The sequence below is a fragment of the Macaca thibetana genome, chromosome 18 (genome assembly GCF_024542745.1).
Source record: "Macaca thibetana thibetana isolate TM-01 chromosome 18, ASM2454274v1, whole genome shotgun sequence".
NCBI lineage: Eukaryota > Metazoa > Chordata > Mammalia > Primates > Cercopithecidae > Macaca > Macaca thibetana.
The window spans coordinates 72,236,583-72,260,645 of NC_065595.1; the positions used below are offsets into that span (position 1 = coordinate 72,236,583).

At 44.3% G+C, this 24,063-nt stretch overlaps 1 protein-coding gene across 2 annotated transcripts in view; it reads left to right on the forward strand.

Annotated features, from left to right (window-relative positions):
- The window catches only part of LDLRAD4 (low density lipoprotein receptor class A domain containing 4), a 436,848-nt gene that overhangs the window by 101,706 nt on the left and 311,079 nt on the right, over positions 1–24,063 (forward strand). The gene's annotated exons all lie outside the window — the stretch shown is intronic.

Sequence of the window (24,063 nt, forward strand, 5' to 3'; positions counted from 1 at the left end):
CAGTTTAAACTTCGTTTCATGCACATGATCACTAACAATATTGTATAAAATTATATGTGTAAGGTGTATGTGAAACATAAATGAATTTTGTGTTTAGGCTTGGGCCTCATCCTGAAGATACCTCATTATGTACATGCAAATATTCCAGAATCTGAAAAAATCCAAAATCTAAAATGCTTCTGCTCCCAAGCATTTCAAATAATGTTATTCAACCTGTATATACTTAAAGGACCACAGGAAGGCATCATAAACGAGTTCAGGGCCAGGCGCAGTGGCTCTCACACTGAAACTCTGGGAGGCTGAGGAGGGAGTATCACTTGAGGCCAGGAGTTTGAGACCAGCCTGGATGACATAAAGAGACCCCATCCCTACAAAATGTACAGTTACCTGGTGTGATGACATGTGTCTGTAGTCCTGGCTACTCGGGAGGCTGAGGCAGAAGGATTGCTTGAGCCTAGAAGTTCCAGACTGCAGTGAGCTGTGATCGCACCGCTGTGCTCCAGTCTGGGCAACAGAGTGAGATCCTGTCTATAAAAAAAAAGCAAAGAAACAAAAGTATGCACAAAACTGAGTTCAAAGTTAAAGATAATAATACATATGTTTCCTCCTGAAAGTATATGAATGAGATACCTTAAATAATCATAGCAAAACCACTTGGGAAAACTTCCGAAGCTTCAGTTGCCTTGTATGTTCCGTGATGTTTTCTGACCCATCTGTACTTTGAAAAGATGGTAAAATATTATAAAAATAACACAAGGTTCCGTGTGTGTGTGTTCTCCATTTTTCTTCTTTACCTTGGCCACTGACTTTGTTAAGAGGAGGAGGGACTGCTTTGCATGTTGTGTGGCTTGATGTTTGTAAGGATTTTTACGGGTCACATGCTGAAGAGGGTTCCACGCTTCCTAGAATTTTGGGCGGCTAGAAGGATCTGCTATTTTGTACATGTTCTGTTATCTTTAGTCTTTGGAAAGAAGGGCAAGCTTGCAAACTTTCTGCGTCCTTATTTGCACAGAGTCCTGTTTGAGTTGGCGTTGTGCACGTGACCTGCAGCCGACCTGCTTGGGTTAGGACGCCAGCCTAGGTTAGTCCCACAGCAGAGGCTGAGGTGTTATTCCCTAGCTCTGACTGCAAGAAAGCGATTCCTTCCCCACAGCCCGCTCACACACAGCACACTGAGTTTTCCATACCTGGGCTGTGTAGACAAGGGCTTCAAAAACCATTCAGATGTGCCCTCGAACATTTCTTCCTGTCGCAAGAGCGTGCAAGCCTGAGTCGTTCTTATCTCTGTGGTGAACCCGGTTGTTTTAAGCCCACAACCCAGAGCTTCAAAACTGCTTCCCCCGCTGCCGTCCCCCGCTGCCATCCCCCGCACGGGGAACTCAAGTTAGGCTTCTTGGCACTTATGTGTGCATTTCATTTGAAAAAGAACGTTTTGCACCTGTTGATGTACTGCGTTTTAATTGTACTTAGCTGTTTTCTTTGGTTTTTTCCCTCTGTGAAATCATAGGGACTTTGAGGACAGTGACGGTTTCTGCCTTTGTTCCCTGCACCCGCAAAACATGTACCTGTGCCTTCTGAAAATCCAGCCATCAGCCATGGGCAGGGAGGTGCCCACTGATGATGTATTTTAGTGTTTGGATTAAGGAGAATTGTTTTTATTTTATTTTATTTTATTTTTTTGCAGTTTATGTGTTGTGATGTCAGAAAGGGAGGGAAGTAGGAGAAAGCATTATTATTTTATTGCAATTAGATGTGACCAAAACACATTTTTCCCCTGATCTCAGCACATGCCTTACTGATATTGCCTGAGGAGATTTAGTACAAGCCAGTGTTTAAACATTGGTTTCTAAATTGTTGGTATCAGGTGAAGAAGCAACACCTTCAAGTAATTTTGGTAATGAGTTTGGCAACCAGTGGGCCCCGAGGGGAAATAACTTAGTACGATTTATGGTGATTTTGGCATGTTTCCTAATGACTCTGGATTTCTGAGTTACAAAGTGGTAAATCAGAAAGGAGGTTTTAAAAGAGGCAATTTTGTTCTTACTTAGTGGAATATTTTACAAATTAGAAGTACCAAAGTTCTGTGAGTTATTTTCTGGAAAAATTGTAACTTACGTTTTTAGATTGTTGTGTCAAATAATTTATTGAAAAAGTGATTTCTTAATTTTAACATTTTTCTGTGATGTGGCTGTTCCTGTTTTAATAATGTGTCTGTGTGTGCGGGCACACCTTGGAGATGTTGTGGAATGCCCTGTAGACCAACATTCTCACAACAAGATCTTGAAAAGCTGGACAAAGTACAAAAGAAAGGTGGCCAGCACTGGAGGGACCAGGTCCTGAAAGGAGGAAGCCTGTGGGCCGAGCGCAGTGTTCTGTGATGCTTTTCCTCTTGAGATGTTTGCTGGCTCATGAGGGGCGTGGAGCTGGATGGGTGAAGAACAAAACAGAAAGTGGTGTCCGGAAAACTGGGACCGTGCATGGAGCTTTTGGCAAGGCACAGGTACATGTTTTGCGGGTGCAGGGCTCCATGTAGGGCAGTCTTGTAGGGCTGGGAGACAAAACTTAAGAGTTTTAGCTACAAAGGCTACGTGAGAGTAAGAGACCAAGATCCTGGGGAGAAGGGAAAATATTAAGGTGAGCCCAGTAATCTGCACTTGTGTTCTCCTCAAGGCATTTGCTGATGTGTTACTCAGAGGCTGAGAAGGGAAAGCTATTATTATTGTTGTTGTTGTTGTAGAGACAGGGACTCATATGTTTGTTGCCCAGGCTGGCCTCAGGGATCCCCCTGCCTTGGCCTCCTAGAATGCTGGGATAACAGATGAGAATTACTATGCCCAGCCAGAAGGCTATTCTGAAAGACTAGGGGAGACAAAAATTGGAGTCCAGGGCATGCCAAGGAGCAGGAACCCTGGTAAGCACCTAGATTTCCTGTTAGGTCCTGACCCCAACCTAGGAATGAGAGTAAACTTGAAATAGTTTAGCCTTCACAAAAGACTGGGACTCAGCCTTGACCCCACTCACTTCAGAGAGGATTACGGCACCCTGCCCTGCTCTGCCTGCCAGAAACCAGAGTCAGTGCTCTCTGAAGGATGATAACATTGGCCAGGGCCTCCAGTTCTCCTGTTAGTTTGTAATACACAGTGTTTGGTTTTCAATAAAAAATTAAGGTTCAAATGATTAAAAGATGAAGAAGAAAGAATAAAAGCCAGCGATGGAAACAGCAACAGGTGATGTAGTTATTGGAATAATGAGATACGGATTTTAAAAGCATTGCCATTAATATATTCAAGAAAGTAGATGACAAGATGGAGAATTTCACAATAAAATGGAATGTATAGGCCGGGCGTGGTGGCTCATACCTGTAATCCCAGCACTTTGGGAGGCTGAGGAGGGAGGATCACCTGAGGTCGGGAGTTCAAGACCTCCCTGACCAACATGGAGAAACTCCATCTCTACTAAAAATACAAAATTAGCCAGGTGTGGTGGCGCATGCCTGTAATCCCAGCTACTTGGGAGGCTGAGGCAGGAGAATTGCTTGATCCTGGGAGGTGGAGGTTGCAGTGAGCCGAGATTGTGCCATTGCACTCCAGCCTGGGCAACAAAAGTGAAACTCTGTCTTAAAAAGAAAAAAAAAAGGAATATATAAAATGGAACTTAAATGGAAATTCTGGGAATGAAAATTACAATAAATGAAATGAAGAATTAAACATAAATTGGATAGCAGACTGCACATAGGAGAGTGAACTCTGCAATGTAGACTGACAGAAAATATCCAGAATGAGGCATAGAGAAGAAAAGAATGAAAAACTAGAGGAAAGAGCAGGAGAGCCACAGAGACATGTAGAAAAGGCTCAGTGTGAGAAGCTGAGGGACGGTGAGGGGGGAGACGGGGGTGCCAGCGGGATGTGAAGTGATGCTGGCTGAGAAGTATCCCAAACCCTGTCAGACATGACACCATAAATGCAAGAAACTTTACAAACTTCAAACATGGTAAATACACAGGGAACCACACGTGACATGTCATTGCAAATCTAGAACACAAGGCAATGTGGAAACGTAGGCGGAGCTGGAGGTGCATCTGAGTGAAAGGACAGCTCTATGGCTGACAGCTGACTTTCCCACAGAGATCTTAGAATTCAGATGACAATGAAATGACAGTCTTTGAAGTGGAGAAAATAACTCTTTTCCTAGAATTCTATTCAAAAATGAAGGCCACCAAAGGACATTTTCAGACAAACAGAATCAGAACTTGTCACCAGAAGAACTATAGTAAAAGAAATTATTAGGGAAATTCTTCAGGTGGAAGGGAAGAGGGTCCTGATGGAAGCATGGAAATGCAGAAGGAATGCAGAGCCATGAAAACCGTAAAGCCACGGGCCGTTCTGAGTGGACAGTGACTACCCGGCACCAGCAAGTCACAGCAGTGCCTCGTGGGGTGTGATGTGCAGGCAGAATTAAAACACACAATGGTAATGGCCTTGAGGGTGGACGTGGAGGGCGGGCCCTGCTGTTGTTAGGGAAGGTGTTGGAGAACTAATTTCTCTTGGGCGCTAGTGAGTTAGGACACGTGTTACAATCTCCAAAGTAACCACTAAAATACTACTGAATGCATGATGCGTGTGGCGATAGAGGAGGGAAAACTGAACCGGTAAGAAGTACTCAGTGAATCCAAAAGAAAGTAGGAAGGGAGAGATACACAAACCAAACAGATGGGATAAATAGAAAACAGATAGCAACATGGTCAGTTTTCACTTAAACACTGCATAATTACAGAAAATACAGCTGAACTAAATATGCCAATTAATACTGAGATTGTCAAACTGGATATTTAAAAAATGGCTGCTTACAGTAGATGTGCTTAGATGAAGGAATCCGGAAGGCTTGATAGTGAAAGGATGGAGAAGGATGCTCCGTGCACACACTAGCCGTAGGGAAGCTGGTGCACTGGTGTCAGGTGAAGCAGACATCAAGGTGTCAGGCATTGCCAAAGACGAGCTTCTCACCGTGGTAACAGGTGAATTCCCAAGGAAGATAGTTTACTGTGAAGGCAGGGTCTATAGCCATAAAAAGGTATGTCTTAAATTGCCCCTACATGTATCCTAAGCTCTCGGGGACAGCTTCGATCTGTAGAGACTCCCAGCTTCTTTAGCCCCAAGCCTAAGGTGCACATCCCCACAGCAATTTGGATGGAAGATCCTGACCTGCTCAGCTATTCAGATGATTTTTTTTAATTGAAAGACTATGTCATTTTTGTCTCGATTCATTTCGGTGGATTTACAAATAAGATTTCTTCACTAGACGGCATTCATCACTTAAATTAATATTTGAAATTGGTTATCCTTTATCTTTTGAATAAATTGAAGAATTAGGATTGGTTGAACAATTGGTGGTGCACCTGTCTGTTTTCTGTGGATGCCACTGGGAAGACCTTACAGTACTGTTGAAGTGTATCTGTTGAACCTGGCAACGTTCAAGGCAGGCTGAGTTAAAGCGCGTCACAAGGCAGTGTGTGCACTGTGATCCCACTTCAGTTAAAAATGTGTATGTTTATATTCATATAGAGAAAAGTCTGGAAGAATAACCCAAAATATAAGAAATGTTTCTGTCTGAGTGGTGGGATTATGGGTGATTTTATCTTCTCTGTTTATCTCTATTTTTGTATTTTCTCCAATGAACGTTTGTTACTCCTATAATAAAAATAAAAGCCATTTAAGAAAAAAATTTTTATCATATGACACCAACTGTTTCTACTAGAGGAATCTATGTCTTCTTTTAATCTTTATCAGTGTACACAGTTGAATTTCACATTATGTTAAATATTTGTCTCTCTGTGTCATCTGGAATAGAATTTTCTACATTACCGTGTGGTTAAGTGCGCATCTGCCACTCGTCTGGCCCCTCGCGTCCTGTCCTTCGCTTCCTGTGCTTGTGGAGTCGCTGTTCCCTGCGCGTTGTCAGCACTGGGCGTGTTCAGTGCAGGGGTCCCTTCAAGGCAGGGCCACTCGCCTAGAGCTGCTGGCTTTCCCTGCCCACCACTCCCTCCTTCCCCTGCTGCCCGTGGCCGTCGCTAATTTCTGGGGATGGAGCTTTAATTCATAGTGAATCTTTTTTTCTGTGTTTTTTTTTTTTTGTTTGTTTGTTTTGAGACAGTCTCCCTCTGTTGCCCAGGCTGGAGTGCGGTGGCACAATCTTGGCTCACTGCAACCTCCGCCTCCCGGGTTCAAGCGATTCTCCTGCCTCAGCCTCCTGAGTAGCTGGGACTACAGGTGCCCACCAACATGCCCAGCTAATTTTTGTATTTTTAGTAGGGACGGAGTTTTACCATACTGGTCAGGCTGGTCTTGAACTCCTGACCTCAGGAGATTTACCCGCTTCAGCCTCCCAAAACGCTGGGATTCATAGTGAATCTTAAGTGTGTCCTCATAAAATAGAATAAATGCCCATCCATAATAAGACTAATATTTCTTGTGTTTTTCTCCATCTGAGATTAAAATGGCACTGGATGACAAATGGGAAGCTTGATGCTGCTCTTCATGTGCCGCTAGGCATTCCAGGGGTTCCAAAGCCAGTGGACGGGAGGTGGCCTCTGCCAGTGTCCGTCTGGTGTCTGTCCGTGTCGCCGTGGTGCTGCTCAGGCCACAGACCTAGGCAGGACCCTGGGTGATGGAGCCTCCTGTCTGGTGAGTGCGTGTGGGCAATGCTGTTGCCGTCCACGTTAGAAAAGCCCTCGTACTTTACACTGAGTCATGTTCCCTCTCCACCACGGATCGCAGTCCCCTTCCCTGGTGACTCGCTGTCCCCTTCCTTCGTTGCGCAGCTTTCTGGCTTTAAATCAGGAGAGCTTCAGAATGGATGGGGAGCTCAGCACTCGCAGTAACTGTTGGTGAACTCAGAGCCTGCTGCGTCTGGAACACATCAAGCTGCTCAGAGGCAGAGGTCATTCACTGTTTTTAAATGCTGCTGCAGCTCTTATTTCTCGTGAAGCCCTTTATACTTATTAAGTACTTCATAGTATTGATTGACCTAACGGCTGCCCCTCTTTGTCATGGCCCCTTTGGCTCGTGTGGACTTGATGGTGTAGAAACACGAAATCAGTTGTTGTGATGAACAACACCCCTCTAAAGCGGCCACGGCAGTTATGATTCGACCCAGTTCGCGGACAAGGAACACCGTTGCGCGGTGGCGAGGCGGCTGGACCAGGTCGTGCCGCTGCTGTGCCTGAGCCGGGTCGCTCCTGAGTTTGCTGTTTGGCAGCGTTTTGTTTACAGACATGACACCAATCCTTGGTCTTGGATACGTCAGAAAAGTTGGACTTTTAGAGACAGATGGAAGCAGAACTTGTACCTTCTCCCCACAACAAAGACAAGTTCATGAAGCATTTGAGACGCTTGTTCAGTTCAGTGTGTCTCTCCCTAAAAGTTGTCAGCAGATGACTTTCTCGTTGTGTGTGTGTGTGTTTTAGATTTGCCGGTAACTTACGACCAGTGATACTGGCTTTCTATTTATGGTAGTAATAGAAATTCTCCTTTTAAATAAACGTATTTTCAGCCAAAAGAGTGATTAGGTATATCAAAAAATGATAAGGAAATAAACAGTACAGATGGTCTATATTTACGGCAAAAACCATGAAAAGGGCATTCCAGGGGCTGAAATTTTGGAAACTCCGAATGAGGTGACCTTTGAGGTAAGTATTTCAGGGAACAATTGCCTCATGGCTTGCTCATTTGAAGCTAAGGTCTGAGACATTAAGATTTCTAATTTTTATTTTATAATTTTTTTTTTTTTTTTTTTTTTTTTTTGAGACGGAGTCTTGCTAAGGTCATGAGACATTACCGCCTCCCGGGTTCCCGCCATTCTCCTGCCTCAGCCTCCCGAGGCCACCTCGCCCGGCTAGTTTTTTGTATTTCTAATTTTTGTTATGGTTCGATCTTTTGATCCGCCCGTAAAAGTGCTAAGGCTTTCATAATATAATAAACGAGTTACTGACTGATACACCCAAGGGAAGAAAGGATGAAAAACCAAAAGCAAAAAACTATGTGTGGTCCATTCACAGATCATACAAAATTATGTTCTGAGTTGAAAACTATGTTCTCTGCACTGTTGCAGGAATCATGGTTGACTCCACCCTGAGATTTCAACTTTCTGATGAGATCACGTATTTTATTGCATGTCTGATCATAAGCTCTTCTGTAGTTTTATACATCGTTTCTGTTTACAGGAGAGAATGCTGTGCCTCTGAAGGAAGATGATCATTGGCAAGTCTTTTAGCTGCATCTCTGACTTGGCCAATCCTGCTTTCAAGCATTAGTCGTATCAGGTGACTGACGCTGTGAAGTCCTGTGTCGACGTAATCTGTTGCCTTTTCTTTATTTTTATGTTTCTGCTGCCTCTCATCTAGGAAGGAGCCTTAGGAACCAACACATTGAAAAGTCATCCTTTAATTGAGGGAAGAGGCTGTTTTTAACCCCATCTGAGCCTGCTGCTCTCCGCCTGGGACTGCAGTGACCAGTGCTGCCGCACTGCTTGGCACAATTCCTTGTGGAAGAATGAATCTCCTCTGATAGAGGGTAATCCTGACTTTGTTGGAATTCTTCCAGTAACAGAGAGCTCACCCCGTAAGATGGCGGCCCAAGCTGATTTCTGGACAGTTGTAGTTTTGAAGCGTCTTCTGTCCTGTGACGGTGAGGAAGGTCACTGCAGTTCCCAGCGGCAAGGCTCAGCACAGGCTGGGGGAATCCGCTGCCAGGTGCAACGGCAGGGCGGAGCCGGGGAGCAGCAGGGCAGCTCCGTGCTTGAGTAATGTGTGTGTTGACCTCATTGTCCCCTGAGTGTCACACATGCCCGTGGCATCTGGCACTCCGTGTTCAAGTTTAATTCAGGAGTTCAAAGCCTAACAGGAATGTTGTCATTCCCTCCCAGTGGGACCCCCCAGAAGGTGGCTTCTTTCGGTGACTGGGTATGCCAAGCCACGCCTGTGTCTGCAGGTGGAGAAAAGTAAATTGGAGGCCGGGCGTGAATGCACTGTTTCGGTGAGCCCTAGTGAGTTCAGTGTGGAGAGTGCAGTTTGAGATACTTGGTTTTGCAGCTGCTTTTCTATAGCAGCCGTTTCTGCCCTGCCCTCTCGTGTTGGTGAAGGCAGCAAGCAGAGGTGGTTAACTTTGGCCCGGGCTCTCTGCAGAACTCCGAGAGACTGGCTCCCCGGGTCTCCTCTGGCCCAGCAGACAGGCTGCCTGCTGCAGACGGGCCGGTCTCCTGCCCCTGCCCGCCGTCTGCACACTCAGCCCTGCATCTCCCACAGAGGCCTCTGTGCAATTTGGCTGCCTGGCCAGGTTCCTCCTGAACGTTGTGAGTCTGTGATTTCAGATGTAGCTGCAAACGTTTCCAAAGCCTATCTCTGGGCCTATCGCCGTGTGATGTTTTAAAACGGTAGTTTATTTGGCTTTTTGTGGCCATTTAATTCTCTTTGGGACTCATTCATCTCCTTCACATTTTAAGTGGTTGTTTACAGCTCTGAATTATTTTCTTTGTGTCCTCTTGTTTCTAGTCTTTTCCATTCAATTTTACAGCTGTCAGGTTTGGATAATTCTTCCAAAAATAAGGTATTAAGAATAAACACACAAGGCTGAGCGTGGTGACTCACGCCTGTGATCCAAGCACTTTGGGACGTCGAGGCGGGGGGATCACCTGAGGTCAGGAATTTGAGACCAGCCTGGCCAACATGGTGAAACCCCGTCTCTACTAAAAATACAAAAATTAGCCGTCGCGTGGTGACGCATGCCTGTAATCTCAGCTACTAGGGAGGCTGAGGCAGGAGAATTGCTGGAACCCAGGAGGCAGAGGTTGCAGTGAGCCAAGATCGTGCCATTGCACTCCAGCCCGGGCAACAACTGCGAGACTCTGTCTCAAAAAAAAAAAAAAAAAAAAAAAAAAAGAAAAGAAAAAGAATAAACACACAAACTTAAAATCTTTATTTCTGCAGAAAGCAGTTGAAAGCCAGAATAGTTATATTTAGAATTTTTTTTTTTTACAAAAAAACTAGCCATGCTTGTTCTTTTTAGTGAAACACAGAAAATATTAATTCACAGCATAGATAACTTTATCCTAAGAAAAAAGTCAAGTGGTGATCTCATCAGAGTCTATGTTGTATTGCCACACACTTACATAACTTGAAAATTACTTCTTTGTGAAAAATTGTCTACATTTCCCTTCTTAATTTTTTTTATGTAAGGACTTTTACTTCACAGCTGATTTTTAAAATGGCTCTCATTTCTTTATATCTATTATTTATTTAAGCCAGTCACTTTTCTCACTTTTTTTTTTGGTTTTGAGACAGAGTCTGGCTCTGTCTTCCAGGCTGGAGTGCAGTGGCGTAGTCTCAGGTCACTACAACCTCCGCCTCCCAGGTTCAAGTGACTCTCCCACCTCCGCCTCCCCAGTAGCTGAGACTACAGGAGTGCACCACCACGCACGGCTAATTTTTGTATTTTTAATAGAGACAAGATTTCGCCATGTTGGTTGGCCAGGCTGGTCTAGAACGCCTGACCTCAGGTGATCCACCCGCCTCGGCCTCCCAAAGTGCCTCCACTACACCTCACCTGTCATCCATATTTCTTTTCTTTCTCTTATTTTTTGAGACAGAGTCTCTCTCTGTCACCAAGGCTGGAGTGCAGTGGCGCGATCTCAGCTCCCTGCAACCTCTGCCTCCTGGGTTCAAGCGATTCTCCCACCTGAGCCTCCCCAGTAGCTGGGACTACAGGTGTGCACCACCACACCTGGCTAATTTTTTTTTTTTTTTAATAGAGACGGGATTTTACCATGTTGGCCAGGCTGGTCTCGACCTCCTGTCCTCAGGTGATCCGCCTGTCTCGGCCTCCCAAATTGCTTGGATTACAGGCGTGAGCCACTGCACCAGGCCATATCTCTCACTTCTTTTTGTACTCGGCTATACCCCTTACAGATGGATAATGTAAATTTGTGTCACAAAAACGCTTTGACTCAGTTTTCTTTTTCTTCCAAATACTTACAACATTGGTAGCAGCATCTCTCTGGATTTCTGCTTTTGTGAAGCTTGCTCAGGGGGAAGCAGCTGGGAAGGGGAGCAGTAGAAAGAAACCCTTTCTCATTCCACAGAAAAAGCTTTTGTGTTTTAGAAATTTGCCTTTTAAAAGATACGTCTTTATCCATTTCACTTTTCTGCATACATTTTCTTTTTGTGGACACAGGATCTTGCTTCATGCTCCGGCCTCCCAAGTAGCTGGAGCTGTGGGCGCCGCCCCTGCGCCTGGCCGCAGCGTGTCACGTATTCGCTCTCACCAAGGATGACCCTTTTTGTCCTCAGCTCCTGAAAGTGACCCTCGTGCTACGGAAACGGCGGCCCTGGCAGTTAGGAGAGGGCTGGATGTGGGAAAAGGAACGAGGATAGTTTTTGCATCCTGAGCTGGACGTAGCCACTGTGTTCACATTCTTTGCTCTTTTCTTGCTTCCACGTCAGGTCCTTATTCGGCAGGGCCGTGCCTCAAGTGAGGTGCCACGTTTAAGGAGGCACCAAACTCCAAACAAAACAAACACCCCTCAGCAACTGAGTTAAATAATACTTTAATGTAATATTAAAAGTAAAGGAATTATGACAAACGTGCATGATGAACAAAGTATTCAACATATGGGATTGTGACTATCGTTAAATGTATATAAGGTATAAGGATTTCCAGTGAATACTCTGAAATGTTTGGTTAATCTATTCATATTGGTGTTTTTCCTTGATGAACATTTGTAATAAAGAAGGAAATAATCAAGTTCAGAGAAGGATATAATCTTCAAAAAGTCATCAGTTTATCATCTGAGGTCAGGAGTTCGAGACCAGCCTGGCCAACATGGTGAAACTCCATCTCTACTAAAAATACAAAAATTAGCCGGGCGTGGTGTCACACGCCTGTAATCCCAGCTACTTGGGAGGCTGAGGCAGGAGAATCGCTTGAACCCGGGAGGCAGAGGTTGCAGTGAGCTGAGATTGTGCCACTGCACTCCAGCCTGGACAAGAGTGAGAAGAAAAAATCATCAGGGTTCGTATACCAAACCTTGAAGATGAATTACATGTGTGTGCTCCATTAACCATCTTGAGTTCAAGTGTCTAGTTTTTTTTGTTTTTTGAGACAGAGTCTCACTGTGTCGCCCAGGCTGGAGTGCAGTGGCGCGATCTTGGTTCACGGCAAGCTCCGCCTCCTGGGTTCACACCATTCTTCTGCCTTGGCCTCCCCAGGAGCTGGAACTACAGGTGCCTGCCACCATGCCTGGCTAATTTTTTGTATTTTTTTTTTTTTTTTTTTTTTAGTAGAGATGGGGTTTCACTGTGTTAGCCAGAATGGTCTCCATCTCCTGACTTTGTGATCCGTCCGCCTCGGCCTCCCAAAGTGCTGGGATTACAGGCGTGAGCCACCGCGCCGGCCTCAAGTGTCTGTTTTTTGACAAAGTTCTGAAATTACTGACTCTCTGAGTATGTCCCGAGGACCTTCGGTGTGCAGAGAACAGTGGCAGAATGGGGAAGAGGGAGAAGCAGGCTGTGGGTTGTCAGCTGGTGGCTTCTCGCCGGAGCACGTTGACTTTGAGGCCTCTGGGCAGCGGGGGAGGGACTGGTGGGGACTGAGGCTGCTGCTGATCTGGAACCTCCAGCCCCGTCTGCTGTAAGCCAAACAGCGGCTGAGACAGGCCTCAATCAAACAGCGGCTGAGACGGGTCTCAATCAACTTAGAGGCTCATTTTGCCAAGGTTGAGGACACACTGGGGACAAAGACACACGTCACAGTAGGATGCAAAAAGGGCTTTGACAACTTCATTATTTAAAGAGGAAAGAGCAGACAGGAGGGAAAGGAGGAAAGCAAACAGCGGAGGGTAGCTGGTGAGGTGAGTGGTCACGTTCTTGTGAGGCTTTGATTTTCGCTCACTGAATACACGTGACATGTGAAAGGAGGGGTAGAGGCACGTCGATGACGCCTGCGCCTCTTGTTCAGTAAATCTGCATTTCGCATGGGATAAAGTCAACACAGAGCAGAGGAAGTCACGTATGCGTTTGTCTCAGGGCAGCAGAGGGATGATTTCCGGTCTTGTCTTCGTGCCATGCCTGCCAAGATGAGCTGTTAACTTACACTGTGAGGGTGAAGGAGGCCTCCTGGGGAGACACGTGGCCTCCTCTCTGCAGCAATCTGTATGGGAATAAAAGGAAAGTTAGCTTTTTGCATGACTGTTTCCCAGCTTAACTTTTCCCTCTGGCGTAGTGAGTTTGGGGTCCCAGGATTTTATTTTCCTTTCACATTTTGAAGTGACACTTGCAGTCGTGTGTGTGGACTTCTCGGGGAGGCCGACAGCAGAGCTTTGATCCTGCAAGGAAGATCCAGAGGAAGATTTCAAGAGGGGGAGATGCAGAGTGCACCAAGCCTTTGAGATGCCTCCAGCCAGAGCTCTGCCCAGTCCGCTCCCTTGGTGGAAAACCAGCTTCCAGGCCCACCTGGCACCACACGCACCTCCCCTGGCTGCCCGGCCTGACTCCACGGCTTGTAGTCCACCCACCCCTTTAAAGGGGGTTTTGGGGCCACGCCCTTTCCTTGCTTCCTGTGGACCCCTCAGCTGCTCCGTGTCTCCTCCACTCTCCCTTTCCGCGTGGGCAACGCTGAGGGCCCTTTCCAGGCCGGTCCCCACACTCAGCTCTGCCGCGTACCTGCCCGTCTCGGAACTGCCGAGTACTCTGGAGCCAACGCTAGTTTCCTCATCTGTAACATGGGGATGGCAGTATAACTTTTATATGGTTACATGTGGCTGATGGCTGAGATGAGTGACTGAGGCAAAGGTCTCAATCGTTGACGTTTATTAAGCCAGCTTTAGGGCTCATCTGGAAAAATAATACTGGCCACAGACGCATCTGTATATGTTTTGTAAAGAGGTTTTTAGGAGGCTCAGTATTTATAGGTTTCCTTAAAGGGGGGAAGGCGCGGAAGAGGGGAAGGTGGGCTGTAAGGCGAATGATGACATTCTTGTGAGACTTTAGTTAGTGCCAGTAAATCTGCATTTTACACAAGATAAGGTGAATGTTTGAAGAGAAAAAAAGGGCGTAAAGGAAGAATCAATTATGTGGATGTCTCGGGGCAGGTGGAGGAATGACTGATCTCGTCTTGTCTTTGTCCTGCACCTGGGAAGCGAAGCTTGTGATAGACATGAGCAGCGTGGAATGGAACAGACTCCAGTTTTAAGCTAGAATCCGATTGTAGACCTGAAGTTACGATGAGATGTTCTTGTTTATATGGGATGCCAGCAAAGAACGGACTCAGGGACGATCTGTTGGGCAGCCCTTCTGAAGCCCTGAGGCTTTTGTCTTTCTGCGGGGTCTGATGCCCAACGCTCCCAACAGCCGTTCCTGGGGAAGAGGGCGCTGCCTGGCGCACCCTCTTGGCTTAACTTTTCCTTTTGCATAAGGAATTCGGGGGTCCTGAGCTTTTTTTTTTGAGACGGAGTCTTGCTCTGTTGCCCAGGCTGGAGTGCAGCGGCGCCATCTCGGCTCACTGCAAGCCCCGCCTCCCGGGTTCACGCCATTCTCCTGCCTCAGCCTCCCCAGTAGTTTCCTTTACGTGGTTAAACGAGACCAAGTGCTGACTGAAGTGTAACACAGCAGGTGTTGATGAGAAAGGCAGACATATTTTTCTTCTCGTTATCACTGTTACCGTCATCAATAAGCTACTTCCTTGGCATCTGGTGCTCCCTCTGCTTTGGGAACCTTCCTCATGTCTTATTCTCAGAAGTCAGGGTCTTGTTCTGGGCTGTTGCTTTTCTGTTTGACTCGTCTGTGGGCCGTGGACTCCGCGGCAGAGTCCTGTCCCCTGGCTTCTGTATGGTTATCCCCCGTCTTCTGACGAAACGATGATGTCAGTGACGGACCAGTTTGGTTAGCGTTTTGTTAAGCGGCGCGATGCTATTATCTCCAGGGCGCAGCATCTGGACCTTAACCGATGATGAGTATTTGTGGCCCCGAGGGACACGGGGCCGCTGAAGTTAAGGAAGGAGCTGCAAGCAGTGGACGAGCAGCAGCACCACCACGCGGAAAGGTGACAAGTTGGATAAGGACTGGCTGAGAAAATGCCATCGGAATAGCAGGAGGGGGTCATTGTTGAAGAGCACAGCTTCAGGCAAGTCTTTGAAATCAAAGCCAGATTTCAAGGAAGTCGGAAGGAGCAGATGGAGAGGAAGTGGAGAGGTTTCCATATGGTGCATGTGTTTTTTTTTTTTAATTAAGGATTTTGGTGTTAAATGGAAGTGGTACTTGATGGCCTAGCAGGATGAAACAAAGTTTGTTTCTAAAGATAGGGGGACATGGGCTCACTTTTAAAGAGAAAGAAAGTAGGTGGCCATTGAGTTATGAGAGGTTGAGAAGCTGGAGATGACGGGCCCGGAGACCCACAGAGGAGAGGTTGGGAAGCTGGAGATGACGGGCCCGGAGACCCACAGAGGTTGAGAAGCTGGAGATGACGGGCCCGGAGACCCACAGAGGATGAGAAGCTGGAGATGACGGGCCCGGAGACCCACAGAGGATGAGAAGCTGGAGATGACGGGCGCGGAGACCCACAGAGGATGAGAAGCTGGAGATGACGGGCCCGGAGACCCACAGAGGATGAGAAGCTGGAGATGACGGGCCCGGAGACCCACAGAGGATGAGAAGCTGGAGATGACGGGCCCGGAGACCCACAGAGGATGAGAAGCTGGAGATGACGGGCCCGGAGACCCACAGAGGATGAGAAGCTGGAGATGACGGGCCCGGAGACCCACAGAGGATGAGAAGCTGGAGATGACGGGCCCGGAGACCCACAGAGGATGAGAAGCTGGAGGTGACGGGCCGGAGACCCACAGAGGATGAGAAGCTGGAGGTGACGAGCTGGAGACCCACAGAGGAGGCCCTTTGAGAGCAGCAGGTCTTCCTGCTTGGGGCCTCCCTGGTGCTGTCACGAGGGTGTCACGAGCCGCATACCCCGGCGTCCTGCTTTGCTTCTGGGCTCTCATCACTCTTTTGTGGTGTTGTCTGAGAAATGAAATGAAATCCTAAGCTCCCAGCCAAATGAATGGACCCCCTCTTGGCCAAGGGGCACCCAGAGAATCCTTAGAACTGAGTCCTGGCCGTGACAGGAGGGAAACATGCCTCGTGAGACCCCCACCTCACTGACCACCATCGGGCTCTCCTCCCTGCGGGCTGGAAGCTCCATACTCATTTCAGCAGCGGCCTGATGCTGTCCCTCCCTTTTGTGGTTTTGACCAAACAACTCACCAGCATTGTCTTCCTGATCCGAAGCCACCGACCTTAGAGTGGTTCTGTGAGTGAACCACTGGTGCACAGTGAGGGCTCCTGTGTCCTCCGCTTCACCTTTTGACATCATGTGGCTGAAAACTCCAGCCCTGGGTCTTGCTCATGCCACCGTGTTTCACACATGGATCCCACAGAGAGGCGTGGAGCTCAGTGTGCGTGTGCCTGTGTCTCCTTTCATCAATATTCATGACTCTTCCTAGAGCTCATTGAATATGCATATTTGGCAGCCCCATTCAGCATAAATCCCTGTCTTCTTCTTCCCACCCTTGCAGTGCTTGTTTCTGGCTTCTGGCTGGAGGCTGCACTTCCCAGCCTGTCGGAAGAGCCACCTGCAGGCTGCAGCCCTGTCTGAGAAATCATGCCCTCCTTTCCAAATGCATGAACCTCATCATTCTTCAGCCGATACGTCCTTACCCCATGTAGAAGGAAGGATCTTAGCATTTATTGAGCGTCAACTTTGTATAAGGCTCTGGGTTATCTTATATGATCTTCACAACAATTGTAGAATATATTCATGTGCTCATTTATACCTTTCATTTTAAAAATAGGCCTTTTTAGTCAAGCAGCTCAAAAACATATGAAAAGATGTTTATTGAGAAGTCTCCCTGCTATGTCTATTCTCCATCCATCCAGTTTTCCCACTTCCCAATATTTAGTCGTTTCTTATTTTCTTGTGTATACTTTCCAAAATTTTAAGCATATAAACATAAGATTATTTATCTTTTATGTATAAATTATGGATTCTGTATACACTGTTTTACACCTTGCTTTGTTTCACTTAAAGTTAACCTTGGAAATCCTCACGTATTGGTTCCCAGAGAGCAGCCTCATTCTATTTTACAGTTGCATAGTTGTGACTGAATTGAGTGGATACACCAGATTTTTTAACCCTGTGTAGTATAAATAGATGTTTGAGTAGCTTGCAGTCATTGTATATTATGTACACATATTTTCCCACATGTGAAAATGCATTTGTAGGATACATTCCCAGGAGTGAAGTTGCTGGGTTATGGGTATATTTATTTGCAGTTTTGAGTGATTATTACCGAGGCCCATCCTTAGGCTTGCACCAGTTCACACAATCATCAGCAATACGGTCGAGGCCTGTTTCTCTGCATCTTTGCCAACAGAGCATGTTATCAGTTTTTTAAAGGTTTCTGTCCGGCCTACTAGGAAAAACAGGAATAGAGTTATTTTACTTTGCATTTATTTTTTTATTACGAGTGAGGTGGTCTTTCCACAGGTTTATGAGCTGTTTGTATTTCATTTTCTTTGACTGTCTGTTCTTACTCCTTTCCTCTTTTCTGGCCGGATCACGGGTCATCTTGTAGATGACGTGGTCAGATCTATCCGTCCTTCCTGTTGTGACTTCTGCTTTTACAGTTACAGTTAGGGAGCATTTTTCAAAATCATAAAGGAATTCTTCCAGGTGTTCTGTTACTTTTAGAAAGTCATTTTTTTTTCAAACAAGACAAAATACCCCAATCGTTTATCTTTGAAATGTATCCTGGATTCCTGAGTTACAAATCCAATGTCTCCCCTAAATAGTTACCAATTCCAATATCATTTATTACATAATCTATCTTTTACTCACTGATTTGAAATGCTGCCTTTACCATATACTGAATTTCTGTTTGCATTTGGGTCTAGTTTTTGGATTCATTATTCTGATTCATTGGCCTGACTTCCTGTTCTTTTAACCATTATTCTTCTTAATTAATCTATTAATTTTTGAGGCTTTCTACATGTATCCTTGTCTGAGGTAACTTCCCACTCCCCTCCAATTTATTTGTTTTTTTTGAAACAGAGTCTCACTCTGTTGCCCAGGCTGGAGTGCAGTGGCACGATCTCCGCTCACTGCAAGCTCTGCCTCCTGGGTTCACGCTGTTCTCCTACCTCAGCCTCCCAAGTAGCTGGGACTACAGGCGCCTACTACCATGCCCAGCTAATTTTTAAAAATATTTTTTAGTAGAGACAGGGTTTCACCATGTTAGCCAGGATGGTCTCCATCTCCTGACCTCATGATCCGCCTGCCTCAGCCTCCCAAAGTGCTGGGATTACAGGTGTGAGCCACTGCTCCTGGCCTGCCCTCCAGTTTTTTTGGTACTACTATTTTGTTAATTTTTCCCACTTTAGCTTTATAATCAAGCTTGTCTAGTTTTCAAAAATATGGTATTTTTTATTTTGATCCTAATACATTATACATTTCAGAGAGTTGGCATCTTCAGGTTGTTAAGTCTTCCTGTCCTAATCCTGGTGTATCTTCCATTTCTCCAAGTCTTCTGTGTCTGTTGTTTCTGTAGTTTTCTTCAGAAACTTTATTAATCTTACTGGTGGTTATTCCTGAAAACCTAATCTTTTTTATTGCTACCATAAATAGGATCTGATTATTTGTAGCCTACAGCAATTATTTGCAAGTAGCCATCTGTGATATTATAAAATAGGCGTTTGGTCTCCGACCCCTTTTCCTGACATACAGCTCTGAGAATCCTTAGAATCTCCGCAGTGATGTCTTTTGTATTTTAATGACTGACTGGTGGGTGGCAGCCCCTAGATAGCTCCAAGATGGGGCTGGTCACCAGAAAGACCAAGGCGTTACCAGAGGATGGGGACCTTCAGCCCCACCCCCACCCTCCAGGGAGGGGAGAGCAGATGAAGGTTAAGCTGATCACCTGTGGCCAGTGATGTAATCAATTATGCCCATATAACGAAGTTTCCATAAAAACCCAAAGGACTGGGGCCCAAGCGTTTCTGGATAACTAAACACATGGAGGCTCCTGAAGGGCTGCACCCCTGGGGAGGGCATGGAAGCTCCACGTTTCTTCCCCCATACCTGTGCGTCTCTTCATCGGTGTCCTTTCTAATAAATGCTGTGTAATAAAGCAGTAAAGGTAGATAAATGGTTCCTTGCGTTCTGTAAGCTGCTCTAGCTAGTTAAGCAAACCCAAGAAAGGGGATGTGGGAGTCCCGATTGATAGCTGGTCAGCTAGAAGGACGGGTCACAGTTGGGGGCAGTCTTGGGGACCGAGCCAACAACCTGTGGGGTCTGGCGCTGTCTCCAGGTAGGGAGTGGCAGAACCGAGTTGAACTGGAGGACAGCTCACCCAGGCCCCCTCCCCACATTTGCTCTCAGAAGATGTTGATTGTTGTGTTGTGAGAGTAGAGGAAAAGTTTGAGTATTTTTCACACCATGATGTTATCTTTTCTTTTACAAAAAAAAAAAAAAAAAAAAAGAGCCCTCCGGTTTCTTTCTGGAACAGTGATCTGACCACATTAATTGGTACCTCAGTACAGCGTTAACATACGGTGGTGATGGAATTACTCATGTCTTCTTCTGAGTCTTGCATCTGGTGTTTATTAAACATGATCAGTGTAACTAATTTTGATAATAAATTTCTAACGTTGAACGATGTTTTCATTTCCTAAATAAACTGCACTTGATTATGTTTTGCTCTTAGTTAATGTTGGATTATTCTTGTAATGCTTTATGATTTTTCCACTGAATATAATCAGTGAACAGTACACTTTTTGTTTGCTCTTTGTTAGGCTTTAACATCAGTGTTATTTTTACTTCTCGTAACAACTTGGAGGTGTCTCTGTTTCTCTTTTCTGGATAAGTATAAGCAGCTTTATAATTTTCTTTTACTAAAATAATTTTTATTGAGAGACAAGATCTTGCTGTCTTGCCCAGGCTGGTCTTGAACTCCTGGGCTCAAGTGATCTTCCTGCCTCAGCCTCCCAAGTAGCTGGGACTCCAGATGTGTGCCGTGGCCCCTGGCAGATGGCTTTAGAATTGTGAGTAGTAGTTGAATACTCCAGAGAAACTGACTTAGCGCTCTTGGCGGTGGGTGTGTAGCCTTTGATAATCTCTTTCTTCCTGTGGAAGTCAGTTCAAATAGCTTGGTACAACAAGTTTTGGTAAATTATACTTTCTTAGACACTTCATTTTATTCAGAATTTAAAATTTATTTGTAGCAAGGTGAGCAAAACATTCTTTTTTGGGTTGAATTTTTTAACAGTATTTTTTAGAGCAGTTTTAAGTTCACAGCCAAATTGAGCAGACATGACAAAAATTTTCTCAAATACCTCTCACCTTCTCATAACCAGCCTCCTCCACTATCAACATCCCACATCGCAGTGGTACGTTTGTTACAATTAACGAGCCCACACTGAAACTTCATCACTGAAATTTCGCAGTTTATGGTAGAGTTCACTCTTGGTGTTGTACATTCTATGGGTTTGGACAAATATTTAATGATGTGTTCACCATTAGAGTATCAGACACAGTAGCTTCGCTGCCCTGAAAGTGCTCTGTGTGTCTCACCTGTTCATCTCCCCTCCCCTCAACCTGTGGCAACCACTGATTCTCACTGTCTCCATAGTTCTGCCTTTTCCAGAATGTCATATGTTGGAATTGTAGAGTACGTAGCCTTTCAGAGTGGCTTCTTTCGTTTAGTCATATGCGTTTAATGTTCTCCCATGCCTTTTGTGGCTTGGTAGCTTTTTTTTTTTTTTTTTTTTTTTTGGTGCTGAGTAACATTTCATTATCTGGATGTGCTGCAGTTTATTTATCCACTCTTCTACCGAAAGACATGGTGGTTACTTCCAAGTTTTGGCAAATATGAAAAAAGCTGCTATAAATGTCCATAAGTAGGTTTTTGCATGGTTATAAGTTTTTAACTTTTTTTTAGTAAATACCAACGAGCACAATTGCGGGATCATATGCTAAGAGTATGTTTAGTTTTTTTAAGAATCTGTCAAACTGTCTTCTGAAGTGACTGTACCATGTTGCATTCCCATCGTCAATAAATGAGGGTTCTGTTGCCCTACATCCTTGCCAGCATTTGGTATTGTCAGTGTTCTGGATTTCAGCATTCTAATAGGTGTGCGGTGGTATCTCATAGTTTTTTTAATTTTCATTTTCCCGATGACCTGTAATGTGAAGCATCTTTTCATATGCTTATTGGCTATCTCTATATCTTTGAGAAACTGTCTGTTAAAGTCTTTGTCCTATTTTTAAATCGGGTTGTTTGTTTTCTTATTTTTGAGTTTTAAGAATTCTTTGTATGTTTTGGATAACAGTCTTTTATCAGATGTGTCTTTTGAAAATATTTTTTCCCAGTATGTGGCTTGTGTTCTCATTCTCTTGGCATTGTCTTTCACACAGCAGAAGTCTTTAATTTTAATGAAGTCTAGCTTATCAATTATTTCTTTTATGGATCATGCCTTTAGTGTTGAATCTAAGAAATTGTTGCCATTCCCAAGATCATCTCCTATGTTATTTTCTGGGAGTTTTATAGTTTGTGTTTTACATTGAGTTCTATGATCTGTTTGGAGTTAATTTTTGTGAAGGGTGTAAGATAATGTGTCTAGGTTTATTTATTTTTGCATGAGCCTACCTAGTAGTTCCAGCACGATTTGTTGAAAATACTGTCTGCTCCATTTTATTGCCTTTGCTCCTTTGTGAAAGATGAATTGACTATGTTTATGTCAGTCTCTTTCTGGAATTTCTGTCATGTTCTCTTGTTCTATTTGTCTATTTTTCATCAATACCACACTGTCTTGATTACTGTAGATTTATAATGAGTCTTAAAGTCAGGTAGTGCGAGCACACTGAATTTGTTCTTCTTCAACATTGTGTTGGCTACTCTGAGTGTTTTGCCCCTCCTTGTAAATTTTAGAATCAGTTTGTTGATTCCAACAAAATAATTTGCTGGGATTTTGATTGGAATTGTGTTGAATCTATTGATGAAGCTGGGAAGAACTGACTCTTGACCATATTGAGTATTCCTATCCATGAACATGGACCATATTTCCATTTATGTAGTTCCTCTTTTATTTCTTTCATCAGAGTTTTATAGTTTTCTTTATATAGATCTTGTATGTATTTTGTTAGATTTGTATTTAAGTATTTTGTTTTGGAAGTGATAATTTAAATGGTATTATATTTTAAATTTCATATTTCATTTGTTCTTTGCTGGTATATAGGAGAGCAATTAACTTCTTCTTTTTTTTTTTTTTTTTTGAGACGAAATTTCACACTTGTTGCCCGGGCTGGAGTGCAATGGTGCAATCTCGGCTCACCACAACCTCCGCCTCCTGAGTTCAAGAGATTCTCCCGCCTCAGCCTCCTGAGTAGCTGGGACTACAGGCACGTGCCACCCTGCCTGGCTAATTTTTTGTATTTTTAGTAGAGACAGGGTTTCACCATGTTAGCCAGGATGGGCTTGATCTGACCTTGTGATCTGCCTGCCTCTGCCTCCCAAAGTGCTAGGATTACAGGCATGAGCTACCGCACCTGGCCTCAATTAAGTTTTATATGTTAACTTTGTGTCCTAGAATCTTGCTATAGTTGCTTATTAGTTTCAGAATTTTATTGATTCTTCTGGATTTTGTTGGTATCCGTACACAAAGACAGTTTTTTTCTTCCTTCCCAATCAGTGTGCCTTCTGTTTCCGTTCCTTTTCTTGACTTATTGCACTAGCTAGGGCTTACAGTACAGTGTTGAAAAGTAGTGGTGAGAAGGATGTCCTTGCCTTGTTTCTCATCTTAGCAGGAAAGTTTCTAGTTTCTCATCATTAAGTATGATATTAGCTGGTTTTTTGTAGATGTTCTTTATCAAGTTGAGGAAGTTCCCCTCAACTCTTTCCTTTCTGAGAATGGGTTGAATTTTACATGATAGCTTTATCTGAAAAGTTTGTAATTGATAAATTTAGCTCATTTATATTATTGATATGACAATTATGTTTTGTCTAAGGTATGTTACATTTTATGTTTTCTGTTTTATAGTTTTCAAGTCTTTTTCATTATGTGACTTATTACACTTTCATGTTTTGTCTGAGTTCTGTCATTTTATGTTTTCTATTTTTATAGTTTTTAAAGTGGTCTCTTATGGGGCCTATTTTAAATTGATGTTTTTGGTATTTTTGAACGTTTGTATTTTTCCTAATAGTAACCTTTTTGATGATAACTTTAGGGACTGCCTTCACTCCTCTGGTTCATTAGCGGGAAGCTTCTACCATGAGCACTGGTGTTGAGGACATGTTCTCTTCCTTCGTATCCCCTCACCACACTCCCTTACTTGTTATTAGTCAGTTATTAGTGTTTACTGTCATACTGTTAGATATGCTTATATGTGTATCACTTCTTTCATGACATTTGAATGATATCTGTTGATTCTCAGCCACTAGGGATAAGGCAGTCAGTGACATTACCCTGTCTCCCACTATCTTTTACTGCTCTCCCCCAACACTACAATTTTTGCTGGTCGTATGATTTTTACATTGTCACTAGTTATTACATTTAGATTTGGTTGACCACTTTAATCATCACATTTTTTAAAATCTTAGTTCTATCATTAAATGAATTCAATTGCCAGTTCTTTTGCTTTTATTTTCCTGATTGTGTCTTGGATTCATGGGGTCAAGAATTCGGAATGCCTGTGCATTCAAAACTGTTATTCAGTGGTCTTACTGCTTGAAGGAATGCCTGGCTGGGTATACATTCTTGGCTTATACTTTATTTGCTTAAGTATTTTAAGTATGTCGAAGCAGTAACATATGGATTAGTGGCATAGAGTATTACTGTGAAGAAATACATGGCTAGTTTAATGCATTTCCTTCTTACAGATGACTTGATTTCTTTTTCTTTTTGCCTAATTACTTAGTCTGTGTAGTGTTACTATAAAGTACTACCTGAGGCTGGGTAATTTACAGAGGTTTATTTGG